Source organism: Aythya ferina (assembly GCF_964211825.1).
Source record: "Aythya ferina genome assembly, chromosome: 26".
NCBI classification, from domain to species: Eukaryota; Metazoa; Chordata; class Aves; order Anseriformes; family Anatidae; genus Aythya; species Aythya ferina.
Genome location: NC_140324.1, coordinates 3,925,110 through 3,940,395, shown reverse-complemented (window position 1 = coordinate 3,940,395; position 15,286 = coordinate 3,925,110). Strand labels below are relative to the sequence as shown.

General features: G+C 53.2%; 1 long non-coding RNA gene across 1 annotated transcript; it reads right to left on the bottom strand.

Moving 5' to 3' along the window:
• Positions 1 to 4,128: 4,128 nt before the first annotated feature.
• Positions 4,129 to 6,483, bottom strand: LOC311424193. Its single transcript, XR_014686011.1, has 2 exons — positions 6,155 to 6,483; positions 4,129 to 5,118 (listed from the first exon to the last, which is right to left on the bottom strand). It is a non-coding gene; the product is annotated as an uncharacterized lncRNA (long non-coding RNA).
• Between the last annotated feature and the right edge of the window lie 8,803 nt (positions 6,484 to 15,286).

The window sequence follows — 15,286 nt, the reverse complement described above, 5'->3', positions numbered from 1 at the left end:
CTCTGAGAGCAGTTCTTATTGCCCTTGTCTCCTCCTTGCATTCGGAGTCCTTCAGAGCGGACAGGAGCACTAAAAATAAAATCACCTGTCAGGTTTCCCAGTTATTACAAACAAAATGTCCTTTACAGAAATGTAACGAGTAAAACCCTCATATTGTGTGTGCTTATTCACATAAAATATTTAGAAAGCTCCTAATGTTTTTATGGCTGCAATTAATCTTGTGTCGCGCTGGGGGAGAGCAGCACATAAAAAAGCCCACTCTGGCAGCAGGCAGGAGCTTCGGCATCCCAAGGCAAACCCGCAGCATGGCTGCACTCCCAAGGGTCTTTCAGGGGTCCCGATGGGGCTGTGGAGGCTGAGCAGAGCCTGTGTCGTGCTGCCTCTGCAGCAGGGATGCTCCTGCCACTTGCAGCAGCTTTGTACTCTTTGTACTGAGCTCGGTGGCACAGCCAGAGAGAGGACAGGAGCTCCATGGATGCTTCTCTCTGGGGAAAGCTGGTCCCAGAAGACACGTGCTCTTTTTTATGTTGAAAACTGATGGATTTTAGGAAAAGATCCCTGCAAGTTCACTGCAGCTGTCTGGAGGGCTCTGATGAACACAGGAGCCTGCATGCACATGAACTGTCACCGGTCAGAGACTTCTGGCCCTCCTTGCCTTGCCGGTAGCTTCTTTGACGGGAAGGCTCCCAGAGGAAGGATGCTTCAAATCAGGGCCAGCCCTCGTTATCCACAGGGTCTCATCAAAGAGGAACTTCTGGCCAAGCTGCAGGAGGTCACGGCTCCTGCAGCTCCATGGGTCATGGCTGGGCAGCACCCAGCAGTGGGGTGACAACGGGTAGGCACGTCAGGGCCAGCTGCTGGTGGCAGAGAGCAAGCCTGGGTTGATGGCGAGGCAGGGCTGCTGTTCCTTTGTACTCAAGTTTATTTATCATTAAAGCACGGAGAAGCCCAGCCCCTCGCACCATAGGAGTTTGCAAAGCCCAGGACGAGAGACAGGTTGGCCTCAGCAGAGTTAAAGCATTTAACTGGCGTAACAAAGAAGAATGTACTTGACATTTCAATCTTGATCCTTGCACTTCTAAACCGCCCTTTAGAGGCGGAAGGTAATGGGTGAAGTACAGGGCTGCTCCTGGGGACCCACCTGCCTGCAGAGCAGAGGCACTGCGATGCGACCCGGTACAGCTCAGGGACAGTCCAGCGAGGCACCCGGGCACAGAGGGGAGCAGAGGTAACGGGGGGGCTTGGTTTCCTTTCTGGGGGGATCAGGGTGTCTGTCGAGGCTGGGAATTAAGGTCCAACATGGTGCATCCCCACTGCTCACCCCTAGACCCTGCTTGCCTAGTGGGGCACACGGAAGGGGGGTGCTCCCACCAACAGTGCGAGGCCAGGGTGCCCTGCCAAGGCTGCTTTATGAGTTTGTAAATAACACAAGCACCATGCAGATTTATACCCCTGCTCATTATTCAAAGCCATCTGGGCTCTAACCATCCTCCTGAATGGAGCAGGACGGGTTCAGGCTCAGCACACGTGGCCCGAATGTGAAGCTGTCACATGCGGCCAGAGGCACAAAGGGTCGGAGAGGAAAACAGGCAAGCAAGGTGAGCGATGGGTAACAAGACCCAGCACTCAGCAGGGCTGGGACTGCAGGGGGAGGGACAGGTTTCTGTGTGGGCTGCATGCAATTCAGGAGTGGGGCTCAGCCAGCCCCTGTGCTGGACCCCCAACTGTTATCCCACCAGTTCCCTTCCCCAGCCACCTCCTCAACTCCTGTGCATTTCTGCACAAGCTTTTTTTTTTTTCTTTTTTTTTTTTTTTTTTTAATTTAGTTGACTTTCAAAGTAGCTGAACTGCCAAGACTGCCCATTTTGCCTGCAGATGCTCTGCATTGGCTGCCTCCAAAACCCTTTAAATAGCCACAGCTAAATCACAGCTCTGTCAGGCGATGCTCTATTTAACAGAAGCTGCCCGTCTCGCACAGCAGCCGCGGCCCAGGAATCTCCTCCCGAGTCCATTTTCTCAGTGAGTGGCAGCAATAAATAAAAGCCAGCCAGTTGGTCCTTGAAATGCAACCACGGCCTCTCGCTTGATTACTTCTACCCAGGATTTTGCCAACCGCGGTGCAATCTCCTGCAAACGCCGCCTCCCTCCGCCTGCCACCTCCCCAGGATGGATGGATAGATGGATGGATGGAGGAAGCAGCTGGGTGGGATCACACACGGAGTGGGATGCGAGCGGGTGCAGAGCAGCAAAGGAAGCTGGAGGAGGTTTTTTGAGAAGCATGTGCCCAAGCCAAAGCCTCCTGCCCTTGAGTTGCACAGTGAACGCAAGGGTCCTGCCCTGGAAAGCTCCCAGGTCGTTTCTCGCAGGAGCAAGGAATGCTCCCCCCGCCTTGGCCAGGCTCCAGGGTAGTTAATTGCATTCTGCCTGCCCAACGTTAATTAATTTGGTGTCATGCAGAGCCCGCTGTGCTGGGTGCATCTGGGAAAAAAAAAATCCACTGCCTCCCACACCCAATAAATAAGAGAGGGGGAGGGAGGCGGCAGGCTCCAAGCGCACCCGGATGCTGGGGTGTTGCTGCCGGCTGGGCAGCCGCCTCCATCCCAGGATGAAGAGCATCTTGTCAGCACTCGGCCCTCCATTAGCTCTGCTGCTCATTTGTTTTCACCTCCAAGCAAATGGATCCCAGGCACGCATGGAGGTCACCTCCAAGTTGCTCCTTGCATGTGCCTTCTGCTTGGATTTTAGGGAAAGGTTCCTCACCGAGAGGTGGTCGGGCACTGGGATGGGCTCCCCAGGGCGGTGTCACAGCACGGAGCCTGCTGGAGTTCAAGAAACATTTGGACAACACTCTCAGACATGGTCTGATTTTCAGGTGGTCCTGTGTGGAGCCAGGATTTGGACTCAATGATCCTTGCAGCTCCCTTCCAACTTGGGATATTTTGCGATTCTGGGATCTGCGGATCTGGGATCCCAGGGCGGAGGATGCCGGTCTTGTCAGGGAAAAGCGCTTCAAGGACCAACAGATGGACAGCAAGAGCTGGGTACAACCAGCCTCCAGGCAGAGCCAGACTGGGCTCACAAAAAGGTCCATGGGATCTGGTGTGGCTGCAAGACTTGTAAGGACCTGGGAGTGCTTTGGGATCCAGGAACACCAGAGACGTTTGTGCTGCAGCAGGAAATCTTCTTTAACGATTGTGCAATTGCTGGGTGGGCAGGTGGGCATTGCTGCAACTCCGTCTTACGCCCCCAAAATAAAACAACCTGCAGATCAGAGCTGGGGAGGTAAAAAGTCCCCAGAGATCCACAGGAAGCCTCTTACGGACCAAGGAGTCAACAATGCTGGTGGAAAGCAAGCCACGGGTACGCATTGGCAGAAAGGTGCCCACAAGGAGATCGCAGCTGCACCACTGAGGTCTAGGATGATCCCTACCCGCTGTGAAAGGCCTCGCTGCAGCAATACCTTCACTCCAGCTAAGGATTTCTCCAGGCAATGCTGGCAGAAGGAGCTGCCAAGAGAAACTCATCCCGTCCAGGCAGCAAACCCACGAGGGCTGAGGCATCGCTCGGTGCGGAGGCAGCGCCGGAGCGGCCCCAAGCTCACGCCTCCCCTGCAGGGTTGTTTTTGGAAGGCAGAGCTGTGGTGGGAGAGCCCCTGCTCGCACAAAGAACAGATGCTGGTTATTTTAAACCCTACCGTTAACTCATTAAAGCAGCTGTCTGCCGTCCCCCGAAGACAGCCGAATTAGGATTCGACTCAACCAAGAGCACAACGCACAAAACGTGGCCGCACGAAACGCCAACGAGCCCGCTCCCACCAAGATGGGCTGGCGGAGCAGGGAGCTCGGGGAGAAAAGTGGAGGGAGGCAAAGCAGCGAGCGAGTCTGCCTCTGCGTGTAGTTAGAGCTCGGGTCCACTCTTCCCCCAAACAAGCAAAAATGCTGAGCTGTGTCATGGGTTGGATTTCTCTTTCTTTTTAATTATTCCAGTAATAATTTTTTGGGTTCACGGCTAGGATCTCCATCACCTCCTCAACCCTTGGTGTTGATTCCCTGACCCACATCTCCCTTTCTGACCTGGCCAGTGGGAGAAGGAAGCTCCTTTACTGCACGAAAGGTCACAGCCAGATCCAAGGCACCCAGGCACGGCCACCATGGGTGGCAATGTCACATATGGGGACAGCAGACACAAAGCACAGAGATGGACACACAACACATCAGCTGTGCTGCATCCACAGTGCAGTGCACATCTCCTCATCCCTGTGTGACAGCAGGGTGCTCCAGCACATGGGCAGAGCCCTCGGGATCACCCAGCACCCAAAGCCCTCGAGTCCCCTTGGCCTCAAGGCATCTGGGGACAAAGGGAAGAGCACCAGGACACCAGCACTGGGAAACCAGCACAGCCTGGCCTCTGTCCCCGAGATGCTCAGGCGATTAGGACGCTGGTTCCCTGCATGGCCAGAGGTAGCAGCACAGTCACAGCATCTCCCATGGCTGCGAGCGCGTCTGGTTCAGGATCAGTGAATAGTTAAAGGATCCAGGTGATTATTTCAGACCTCCTGCGAGTGACAGCAGCCTGCTTTGGAGCGATTTGTAATCTAACAGAGACATTAACCTTTTAAAGCACCTCCCGAGCTCCCTGGGGCGGTTGAGGCACGGTCTATTGTGCAGGGGAACAAAGAGCCCTGGTTATTACTCAGGAGTGAATGGCAGGGATGAGCTTTACATAAGCGAGATCAATAAAAATATATCAACAGCCCACGCAGGGCACGGGGAAGAGGTGGAGGGGAGAGGGCTGGGAGGAGACGCAGCGCTGACCAGATGGGGCACAGCATCGCGGCACTCATTGAGGAGTAGATGAAAAGAGGCTGATCGGGCTTTTAATCTCTCCGCTCGAGGTCCCCAGGGCCGAACAGGCTCTTTGCTTTAGTGCTGGCAGGGGCCGTGTGCTCCAGGGGCTGCCCCTTCCCCAGGGCTGGGCTGGGGGCCGAGCGCTGCCCCTCGCAGCAGGAGAACCACGGCTGCATCCCCGCTGCAGAGCCAGGCTGATCTGCCCACACGCAGGGAGTTCGGTGGTCTTGGCTTTGCTCCCGTCGCATGCAGGCATCCCACAAAGCCGATGCTGACAGGTTTTATGAAAAGGAGTGAAAGGACAGAGCGGAGAAAAGACAAAAAAAAAAAAAAAAAGCCTGAATTTCTGCAGGGATCTTCTGGATGCGCAGGGATTGATGCTGTGTTGATGAGGCAGCCCCATAAGCAGGGAAGCTCGGGGAAAGGCTGTGCTATTTCTGGCCAGGACTTTCCTGACAGGAAAGCACGCAGTGCCGAATGCAACATGTGCAGCCGGGGAGGCAGACAGTCCACAGTCCTTCTGTGGTTGCACAATGAGTCTTACACCCGAGGACAGACTCCACAGCCAGGCAAGGTCCCCAAATCTGCCCTGACAAAGCTTCCAGATGGGGTGGGGACGTGGCAACCTGTTCAGGGACCAAGCTGGTGCCACCACCCCTCAGGGCCGCAGCGAGCAGGGGGTGCCTCTGATCAGCCTTTCGCTGTGCAGGGTGTTATAAAGACACCTTGAAGAGCTCGGAGCTGCCTCGTTACACGTGGGAGAGGAGGATCCGGCCCTCTCCACCAGCAGCCGAGCTCCGCATCCCGCCTGTTATCGGCGAGCGGATCAGGAGGAGGCGAGTCAACGCACGCGGCACAGCCGCTTGCCTGCGCCGATTTCCCCGAGTGGGGTTGTTATCTAAATCAGATTAGAGAGGCAAGAAAGCCGCAGCGGCAGGTACAGCGAGCGGAGGAGGCCACCAGACTGGAGCAAGAAGGCGATAACAGCGGGGGCTCGGACATTTTGAGGAGCTTTTCTCCAAATTGCTTTGTAAAGCATCCTCCCCCAGCCACGGATGGGTGCTTACCAAAGGGATTCCTTCCTGCCACATCCTGCAGAGCAGGGCCATGGCTGGGGAGCAGATCCCCAGTGCTGTGGGCGAATCCCTTCCCTTGGGATCCACCAAGGTGGGGGCTCAGTCATCCAGCAGCCTTCCCTGCTCTGGTGCTGGCTCCCACCCATGCCCCAGGACTGATGGGGCACAAGCTGTGAGCAACTGGAAGTCCTTCCAGCCTCATCTCTTTGACTTGGAGGGGAAATAACTTACTTCTTAGGCAGCAGGTTTCCTGGAGATGGGGGTTAATGACACAGGCCTTGCCCTGGACGGGATCACATTAGTGATCAGGTGAACACCACTTTCTCTCACCACAAAGATCTCAATTTGCCTCCATAAATTCCCTGGAGGAGCAGCCCTTAACCAAAGCAGGCTGCAACCCCCCTGATTAACGAGCAGATTGCACCCTCCTCACCAGCACTACAGGTCACCCACACTGATAACGCCACCAAAATCAGTACAGACCTGCGAGGGAACCTGGGTTTTGTACAAGCTGTTAAAATCCTTCTGAGTAACATTAGTTTTATTCAAATACCTAAGAAATGCAGATAGAACTGCTGAAGCTTTGGTTCCTGCCTGACCCTTAAGGCAGGAAAATATTCAGTTAACATCTTGGACATCCAGCCAGACCACACATTGCTGGGCTCCTATTTCTTATTTTATATGCTTAAAATACTACATGGAATTCAAAATAAGAGCTGTATTTCAAAAAATGATATGCAAAGGCTTCTTTACTGACAGATACTTAGCGTGCTTTGATTTGCTTTTCCTTGGGAGCCCTCTCAACTATTATTTCTCCCCAGCAGCGTCACTCTAACTTCCAAACTCAAGCAAACAAACGGCTCATTCCTCACCTCTGGTCAGGAGCTGTCCTGGGAGGGTTCCTTCAGCTTCTCAGCAAACATGCCCTCAGTTTGTGCCTGTAGACTTCACCCCAGCCCCATGGCCTGTGGAACAGATGTTCGTCAGCATTAATGGCTCAGGTGCACCAAAACAAAGCGGCTCTGCTCCATTGGAGGCCTCCCTCCCCATCACCTGGTGTATAGGAAATTGGGGGATGTTTGGTGGGGGTTTCCCTCTGGATCTGTAGTTTGGGTTGTGGTGACGGCATGGGGCTGTGTGCCTGTTCCCGAGCTCTGCAGTGTCCCCACCACCATCCAGGACAGTCTCTCTGATCCCCTCTCATTTCAAGAGAAATAAAGCCAGCCACACACGCAGCCTTTTGGGTCTTTTCCACCCTTCCTTTTTGCTCATCACCCTGAAAATTTCACAGAAGCTGCCATTTCCAGATGATCGCCTGGTGGGTCTCCCCGTGGTGGCACGCTTCGTGCTGAGATGTGATGTGACTGAAGCCATAAAGGGCTTTTTTGTAGCTGTCACTGTGGATAAAAGCACACAGAGGAAGGATTTATGTGTATTTTCTGTCCTCCTTCACCCCGCTACCTCCTCCAAGCTCCAACTGTTCAAGCCAGAGCTTCAACTTAATTACACACCGCCGGGCTAAGGGTCTGGTTTAGGAATCAGGCACGGAGGGATGTGTTTTGGGTCTCTGCCAGCAGCGAGGGAGGAAGGGGGGATAACCCGACTTCACCGAGGGAAGAGAGGGTGAAGCTGTGGCTGTTGGTGCTCCGTCAGGCTTGTGGTGGTGGAGAGCCATCGAGGCCCACGAGGTTTTTAGGAGAATCACCCTAATAATGGGTGTTTGGCAAAGCTGAGCTTCCAGCCTCAAAATGCAGGTGGCTTCCTGTGCACACATGGTGGTGCTGCCCCTTCTCCGTGTGAATTTACTCAACGAGGTGACCGTGTTTGGTGTAAGGCTGCCTGGGAAGATCCTGCCTGCACAGCAGTGGGCAATAATCTGACAAATTATCTCCAGACCAGAGCAGGAGGCTCCCCAGCAGGGATGTCAACAGGGAGAGGTTAATCCTTCTGGGCCCAGCGCTGCGTGATCTGGAGACACCGATCTTCACGGGCTGCATCCCAAGCATGAGCACCCAAACCAAGCCCTGGCCAGGCTGTGAGCAGGCAGCAGGGACCTCCTTTGCTCCCCTGTTAACCCCAGGGGTCTCCTCGAAAGGCATCACACCACTCTGTGCCTCCGTTTCCCTATTTGCAATACAACTCATCACTGTAAAGCAAATAGAGATGGAAAAATACAGCGTCTGTTAAATATTTGTATTTCTTTCGCTGCTGCTGACATCCAGTTGCTTCTGCTTCAGCCACGCAGCGACTTTAACCGGAGCAATTCAGACTTGCAGAGAAGCAAGCTGTGGTTAAAGGTGATCTTTGAAATACCCCGCCAGCAAAGGATCCAAAGAGACGTAATCCAATCCAATCCAATCTGCCAAAGCCATCTCCCAGACGCGTAGATTTAATGGAGTTTAAAGGCAGAAAGGCCCGGCGTAATCTTCTCAAGCCGCGTTTCTGCACGGCGGGGTGGAGGGAGGGAGGGCAGGGGACTGAGATCCTCAGGGCTGCGAGAGCTGCGTGAGAGTTCCCGGAGTTGAAAGATAAAAGCAGTGCGGACGGAGGTCTGTGGGATTTGGAAGTCTTGTTGGGGAGGTGTTGTGAAGCCCTGACTTGTGCATAGGGTCCCACCGCACATCGATGCACTTGTCCCAACAACTGGTCCCAGTTCGCAGCATAAACTGGGACTGAAGGCCGTGGTGGCTGGAGCGCAGCCGTACAGCAGCTTCTCCAAACTGGCCCCCCGTGCCAACGCACATCCTGCACTGAATAGAAACGTGCTTTACATTTTCTTTGACCCCCATTTTCCTTCCTTTTCCTCCTTCTTGTCTCCTCCAAAGGACAGACCTGGAAACATCACCTCTGGGCCCACGCCGAGCCCAGAGCTGGCGGTGCACCCAGGGTAATTCACAGGCTTGGCTTACGTCTGCTCTGACGAAGCTGAACAAAAACGAGCTCTGGAGGATTTTAATTTTCAAAGCTTTAGACGAAAAGGATTCATTTAAAGCCTTTAAAAGATTTAGCCCACTTCGCAGTTCCTTCCAGAGATCGGTGTTGTGCTCTTTAAATAGGAGACATGTTTTAAAGCTCCTGCCATCATTTATTAAATTAGCCTCAGACTTGCAAATGCAGCTCTGCCTTATTGAATCTTGTAATATTTATTTGCCAAGTTGTGATATTTGAAATTGTGCACGCTACACATATTGGGGAGAGAGGGAAGTGACGGGAAAGGCGTGAGGGGACGGGGGAAGGAAACCACTTCTACTGTAAATTGTGTAAATACATTTGCACATCCCAAGAGGGGTAGGGAAAAGGTATTGTAATTAAAATGACTGCCAGGGTATTTTAAACAAGGGAGAATAAATAGACTTTTCTCCGCATGGCACAGGCTCCTTTAACTTGGAAACTTCGTGACAGAAGATGATTAAAAATATCTTATGGCGTGTCTGAAATCTGCAAGCTTTGATGAGAAAAATGTTCTTGGGAATGAAAGGAGATCAAGTGAAGGAGGAACAGTCTCCTACACAGTGTTTTATAGGCCCAATTCATGACTGCAGATGTCGCAGAAAATAATAAAAAAAAAGCCTTTTTTTTTTTTTTTTTTTTTCCTTGCTACCTAAGAGAGCAGGAGAAAAATCCCCACAGGACTCCTCAAGTGAGAAGCTCCCGTTCCTCCAGCTCTCGGAGCGGTGATGCTTTGTACTGGTGTGACGATGCTCCGGGAAACCACGGTGGTGGTGGGGACAAGGCAGTAGCCCCGTGGGCTGGCCTGGCTCCATCCTGAGCTTCCAGGCTGGAATCGCATCCTGCCTGCTCCTATACACCTCTTATCTCAGCCTGAGCGAGATATCCAGGCCCCAGAGGGTCTCTCTGCCCTCAGGTTGCTCCTGGCAGAGGCAGCAGCAGCTCCTTCAAGGGCTGGCTGGAGAGGGGCTGATATCTGGAAGTAAACGGGCTGGCAGCTTTTCCCTGCACCCAGCCAGCTTCTCGTCCAAGTGACTGGGCTTTAGCAATGCTGCGGGGTCAAAACCTGGCCCACACTGCTTGTGTCACCCCAAAATCCTCCCCTGGAAACCCTGGGGGATTTCGCAAAGCGGATAAAACTGCTCAGCACAAGGGCAGCTGAGTTTTGAAGGGTTAAAGCCACGGCTTGCGAGAGGCAGCAGTGCTCCTGCTCAGAGATGGAGGCAGCTGGGACCAAGGGGCTGGATGTGCCCAGGATGGCAGGGAGCGTTTTGGGAGCTGTGCCGCAAGCTGTGCTCCTCACCGCTCGGCTGGGCAGGCTGGAAAGGCTCCAAACACGTTTGCCTTCCTTTTGTTTCGGTTTTGCAAAACTCACTACAAAATCGTCTTCCCTTAAGAAGCAGATCGATTAAAAGGGAAAAAAGAAAAATGAAAAGAGATTGAAAAGCATCCTTGATCAGAAAGCCTGCGTGGCAAATACTCACCCCACGCTGACAACATCACTGTGGCTTCAGCGTTGGATGCAATCCCCAGTCACCTCGAGGTGAGCTGGGATAACATCTTGACAAGAGGTTTTCTAAAGACCTAGACCTTAAAAGTTGTGAGCGGCTGATTTGTGAAATGAGCTATTTCAGATCATTTTGAATAGGCTTTCTCTTTTTTTTTTTTTTTTTTCTTTTTTAATGATTCTAATTTTTCTGCCGCTCAGAGCCCCGGACACGGTAACCACGGTAACTCAGCTTCACAGGCAGAGGGAGTCGAAAAATACAGGAGCACCACCAACAAACACAGAATCTAATCATCTCCCCTAACTGTGACATTAAAAGAGCCGTGTGATGATGCATAGCCGAAATAGAGGATTTCATTAGTGTTCGCTTCAGAAAGCACTTTCCCTCGTATTAGGGTGTGCTCAAATTGGGGCCTCGGTGCGAAGCGCTGCACCAGTTACAGCCCCCACCTGCGAGGGTTTTGAGTCTGGCACGGTGCAACTGACCCGGAGGAAGGTGAGGAAGCATCAAAAATGCTGTGGAGAGGGGGCCCCACAGCTCCCTGACATGGTCTCCTCCTGCCCAAGACACAGAGTAAGAAGGAAAGAAGGAAAATCTGGAGGAAAATATGTGCCAGAGCAAGCACTGAATCGAGTAGAGCCTGGGTCTCAGTTTCCCCACTTGAGTTAGCTAAAAAGCAACAAGAGCAACTCTCTTGCTGGGAGGTACAAGGCATTGCAAGCCCCTTCCAGAGGGGCTCAGAGTAGAGGTGACGAGTGACTCGGCTGCTGCTGGCTGACAGCAGCTGTGGAAGAAAAACAGGCAGCATCTGGGCTTGCTGGCTGCTGGCACAGCTCCCCATTGCTCCCGGGCTTCAAAACCTTGGGATAAAGCTCCCTCCTCACCAGTGAGGCCATGAAGCCACGTTTTTCTGTAGCAAATGAACCTCCCCACCCCTGCCTCCATCCATCCCAGTGCTGGGAGACCTTTATGGCCCCAAAATATGCTGACCGGAGGAGGTGATGCCTTAGTGTGTCTGTGGGTCCAGCCGAGGGCAAGCAGGGAGTGGAGGCAGGAGAGGAGCGAGGGAACACATGGGGACAGAGCTGAGGGTTGGCAACTCCGTGGCCAGCCCCTGAGGATGAGCCCAGGTGCTGTCCCGCTGCCCCCCTCCTCCTGGCACATGCCGGAGCATCGCTCCAACCAAGCCAGCCTTGGCACAGGCATCGGCCAAGTTTTCTTGCGGGCCAGTGGATCCTGTTCCTTATCCAATTCCTACACATGCTCCTCCTGGACCCGGCTCAGCTCCTCACCTAACAGCCCCCAAGAGAAAGGAGGAGAGAAAGAGAAGAGGAAGGGGCAGAGAGCACCGGGGGGGGGGAAGGTTAGGGGATGCTCTCTGGCAGGATGGAGCCCAGCAGAGGGTGGCCGCGATGGGCTGCCATGAGTGGCAGGACTGGGCAGAAGGAGGAAGGAGGTGACTTCATCTCATACCGAAGAGCTGACAGCTAGCAGAGGATAAAAGCCTGGGAATCCCTCGGCTCCAGCGAGCAGAGGTCTCAGCTGCCAAGAGCGGAGAAGGAGACGGGAAGCTGGGGCTTGAATTGCAGGCTCAGCCTCCTGCCCTGGGTCTTTCCCACGCCAGCCAAAAAAAAAACAACAAACCACCAAAGAGCGGCACAACCAACAGGGACGATGCCTGGGAAGGGAGCCGGCTGCCAGCAGCCCCGCTCACCCCGCTGCCTCCCTCTCCTTGCCGGCTGCCAGGAGGCTGCGGGGCACCGGGGAGGAGGACGAAGGGAACATCTGCGGCTGCCGAGCTGCTCCATCCATCATATGCACGGCTGCTGCTGGAGATGGGGCCCGGCTCTGAGAGCCTCCCTTGCCTCCGCCTGACACCCAGCCAGCCTCTGCAGGGCACAGACCTTGCTTCGATCCCCAGGGTATCCCCTGCTGCTTGTGGGGTTGGGCCTGCAGAGCCACCCCAGTAGCCCCTTGGTCCTCGGTGCTATGGAAAGTGGTCACAGCACAGTGTGGGAGCCTCAGCTGGAGGGCTGGGTGCAGTGCTGGGCTCCCTGGCACAAAAAGGACGGGGAGTTCCTGGAAAGAGCCCACAAAAGAGCCACAAAGATGATCCGGGGCCTGGAGCATCTCCCCTGGGAGGAGAGGCTGAGAGAGCTGGGGCTGGGCAGCCTTGGGAAGAGAAGGCTGAGAGGGGATCTGAGCAGTGTCTGGAAAGAGCTGAGGGGTGGCAGACAGAGGGACATGACCAACCTCTTCTCAGGGCTCTGTGGGGACAGGACAAGGGGCAGTGGCCACCAAATGGAGCCCAGGCAGTTCCGCACCAACACGCCAAAGAACTTCTTCCCGGGGAGGGTGCCGGAGCGCTGGGACAGGCTGCCCAGGGAGGCTGGGGGGGCTCCTTCTCTGCAGATCTTCAAGGCCCGTCTGGACGCCTCCCTGGGCAGCCTGCTCTGGGGAACTGCTTTGGCAGGGGGGTTGGACCCGGGGAGCTCTGGAAGGCCCTGACAGCCCCTGCAATTCGGTGCCAACACGTGGGTCTCGCTCCCCAGCGTGTCTGGTGGTATTTAATGCTGCAGGAGCTGCACGGGGAGCCCAGCTCAAAACTCCTGCTGAGCACCTTCCCCAGTCAGGGCCTGAATTACAGCTTCCCTCCTCTCGGGGCTGTTGCAATCCCCAGCAAAGCTCCCCGAGGTATCTCACAGGAGGGTTTTGCTAAATCAGGTTTAAAATCCAAAAAGAAACTTCACTTCTTTCCTCCATCTTTTTTCTTAGATTTTTTTTTCATCTGCCCTTGATTCTGTAAACCCCAAGCCCAACTTCCAGCTGCCATTTAGAAAAAAAAAACAAAAAAAACAAACCATAATCAAAGTAATTACCACCTCCACTTCAGACATTACATTATCAAGCTAACCAGCTACCCATTGAAGACAATTAATCTGCACATAGGCACCAAAAGAAACTGTCAGCAATTAGAAGTGGAAGCACACTTTTGTAGTTAATTGGGAATATTGCACCTCTGTTACATGTTTAATTAGTTGATGGAGTGTGTCCCTTCTCAGACATTTTTCTTGTTTAAAGTGTACCTGGAATTCATTTTTTTCCACAAACTTTTTTTTTCCCGGCAGAAAAAAAAAAAAGGCAAATAAATAAACTGAGTAATCTGAAACCTAATTCTAGCTTTTCCTTGGGTTGCAGCTCATAGGGTGTACACAGGCCTTTATAGACTTCCAAGAGATAAGGGGGAAAAGTTCTTTCTTTTCTTTCAGAGCTTCTATTTTATTTTCATTCTTAATCTGATTTTAAGACCTTGCCTCTGCATTTTCTCTCTTCTCCCATAAATCTCATTTTCCCCCCGGTTCCCTAGGGATCATCAGGTGATGGAATGCTAGAGCCTGGGAGCTGAGCAGAGCCGGTCACACACCACAATACATTCAATTTTACACTTATTTTTTTGTGTGAAGGTTCTAAATTTTATCTTTGCATAATGACGCTGCTTTGCATATCTATAGCCGCTTTCATCGGATGATCTCAGTACTTTCTACCGACTGTTAATTAAATCTCAAAACACCCCGGCAAAGTCAATAGGAGGGCTTTATTTGAGTACTTTTTAGCTAATTAGACCAAGGGGAGGGTAAACTGAGGCAGGGGGAGGCTGCTGAGGCATTACAGACACTTGGATATTCACAGGGCAGCACAACAGGCTGGGGAAGCCACATTAAAGGCTGCTCTTTGCAGACCTCGCAGGGAACAGCACTTGCTCCAACAGCTGCAATCCCTGCAACCGAGGAATGAAACTGGGGCTCAGCAGGGTGTTAGATGGGATGCCCGTGCCCCATGTAGCTGCATTTGGTGACCCTGGTACCCACAGGCTGCATCCTCACGTGCTCTGTGCCAGCGCAGACCTTTCAGCGCAGTGCCCAGCTCCAGTTTGGGTCCCAAGTGGAAATCTCATCTTCTTCCTGGAAGATGCACAAGCGAGGCGTTTCTTTGCTTGGGGTCTTTGCTTTTGTCATCCTTGGCAAGACTTCCACACGCTCTAAACTGAAAACACTTTCATGCCCAGGAGGGTCTATTTTTCATCACCTCAGAGCAGCGCTGTCCAAGAATAACTTTGCTGGAAGTTAACAAAGAGACAGACTGGCTCGAGGCAAGAATCAGCCTGGCAGCCCAGGCCTGCTTGCCATGAATGGGAAACCAGCTCCGTGCCCATCTAAAGCCAGCTCCTGCACCACTGAAAATGCAGCATGGGTGGCACACACGATCCAGTCTGCCAGCTCCAGCTAGCCTCACTCCAGCTCCTGAGGATGCTGCACTGCCAAAATAAGATCACTTCAGGCAGAAAGATCCAGCCTGCAGGAATTCAATGTGCCTGGGGACTGCTGGAACAAACTGCAACAACAAACCTGGAGTGAGCTGAGCTGGCGAAGCCAAGAACACCAAGGCAGCTGCTGTCCTTACCGTCGTCCTTGACAAAATCTTTCCTGTGTTATCCAACGTCATCGACTCGTTTGGAGCAACACTGCAAGAAACGGGCACCCCGGCCACAAAGCAGCCGCTCCATTTTGTCGTTCACTGCAGCAACTGAGCTGCAGCTCAGGTTTGAAGGAGGGAGAAAACATCTCCAACTGTTGAGCTGGTGGAAAAAATTTGCTTTCCAACTTGCCTGAGGACAACCACATGCTGTGAAGGGCAAGGGTTTGTGTGGATGATGCTGTGTTGCTCTCCATCCTACAGCAGGATGCGTTTCAGCAGCCCAGAAGGACCCTGGTGGGGTTCTGTCTGCGCTTGCCTCTTCTCCCAGGTCCAGGCAGCAGGCACAGCTCATCAAACACACCATCTTCTGGGGAGGGAAGCAAATGAGATAGATCACAGAAACTCTCAGTACCATTAGGTCATTGCAATT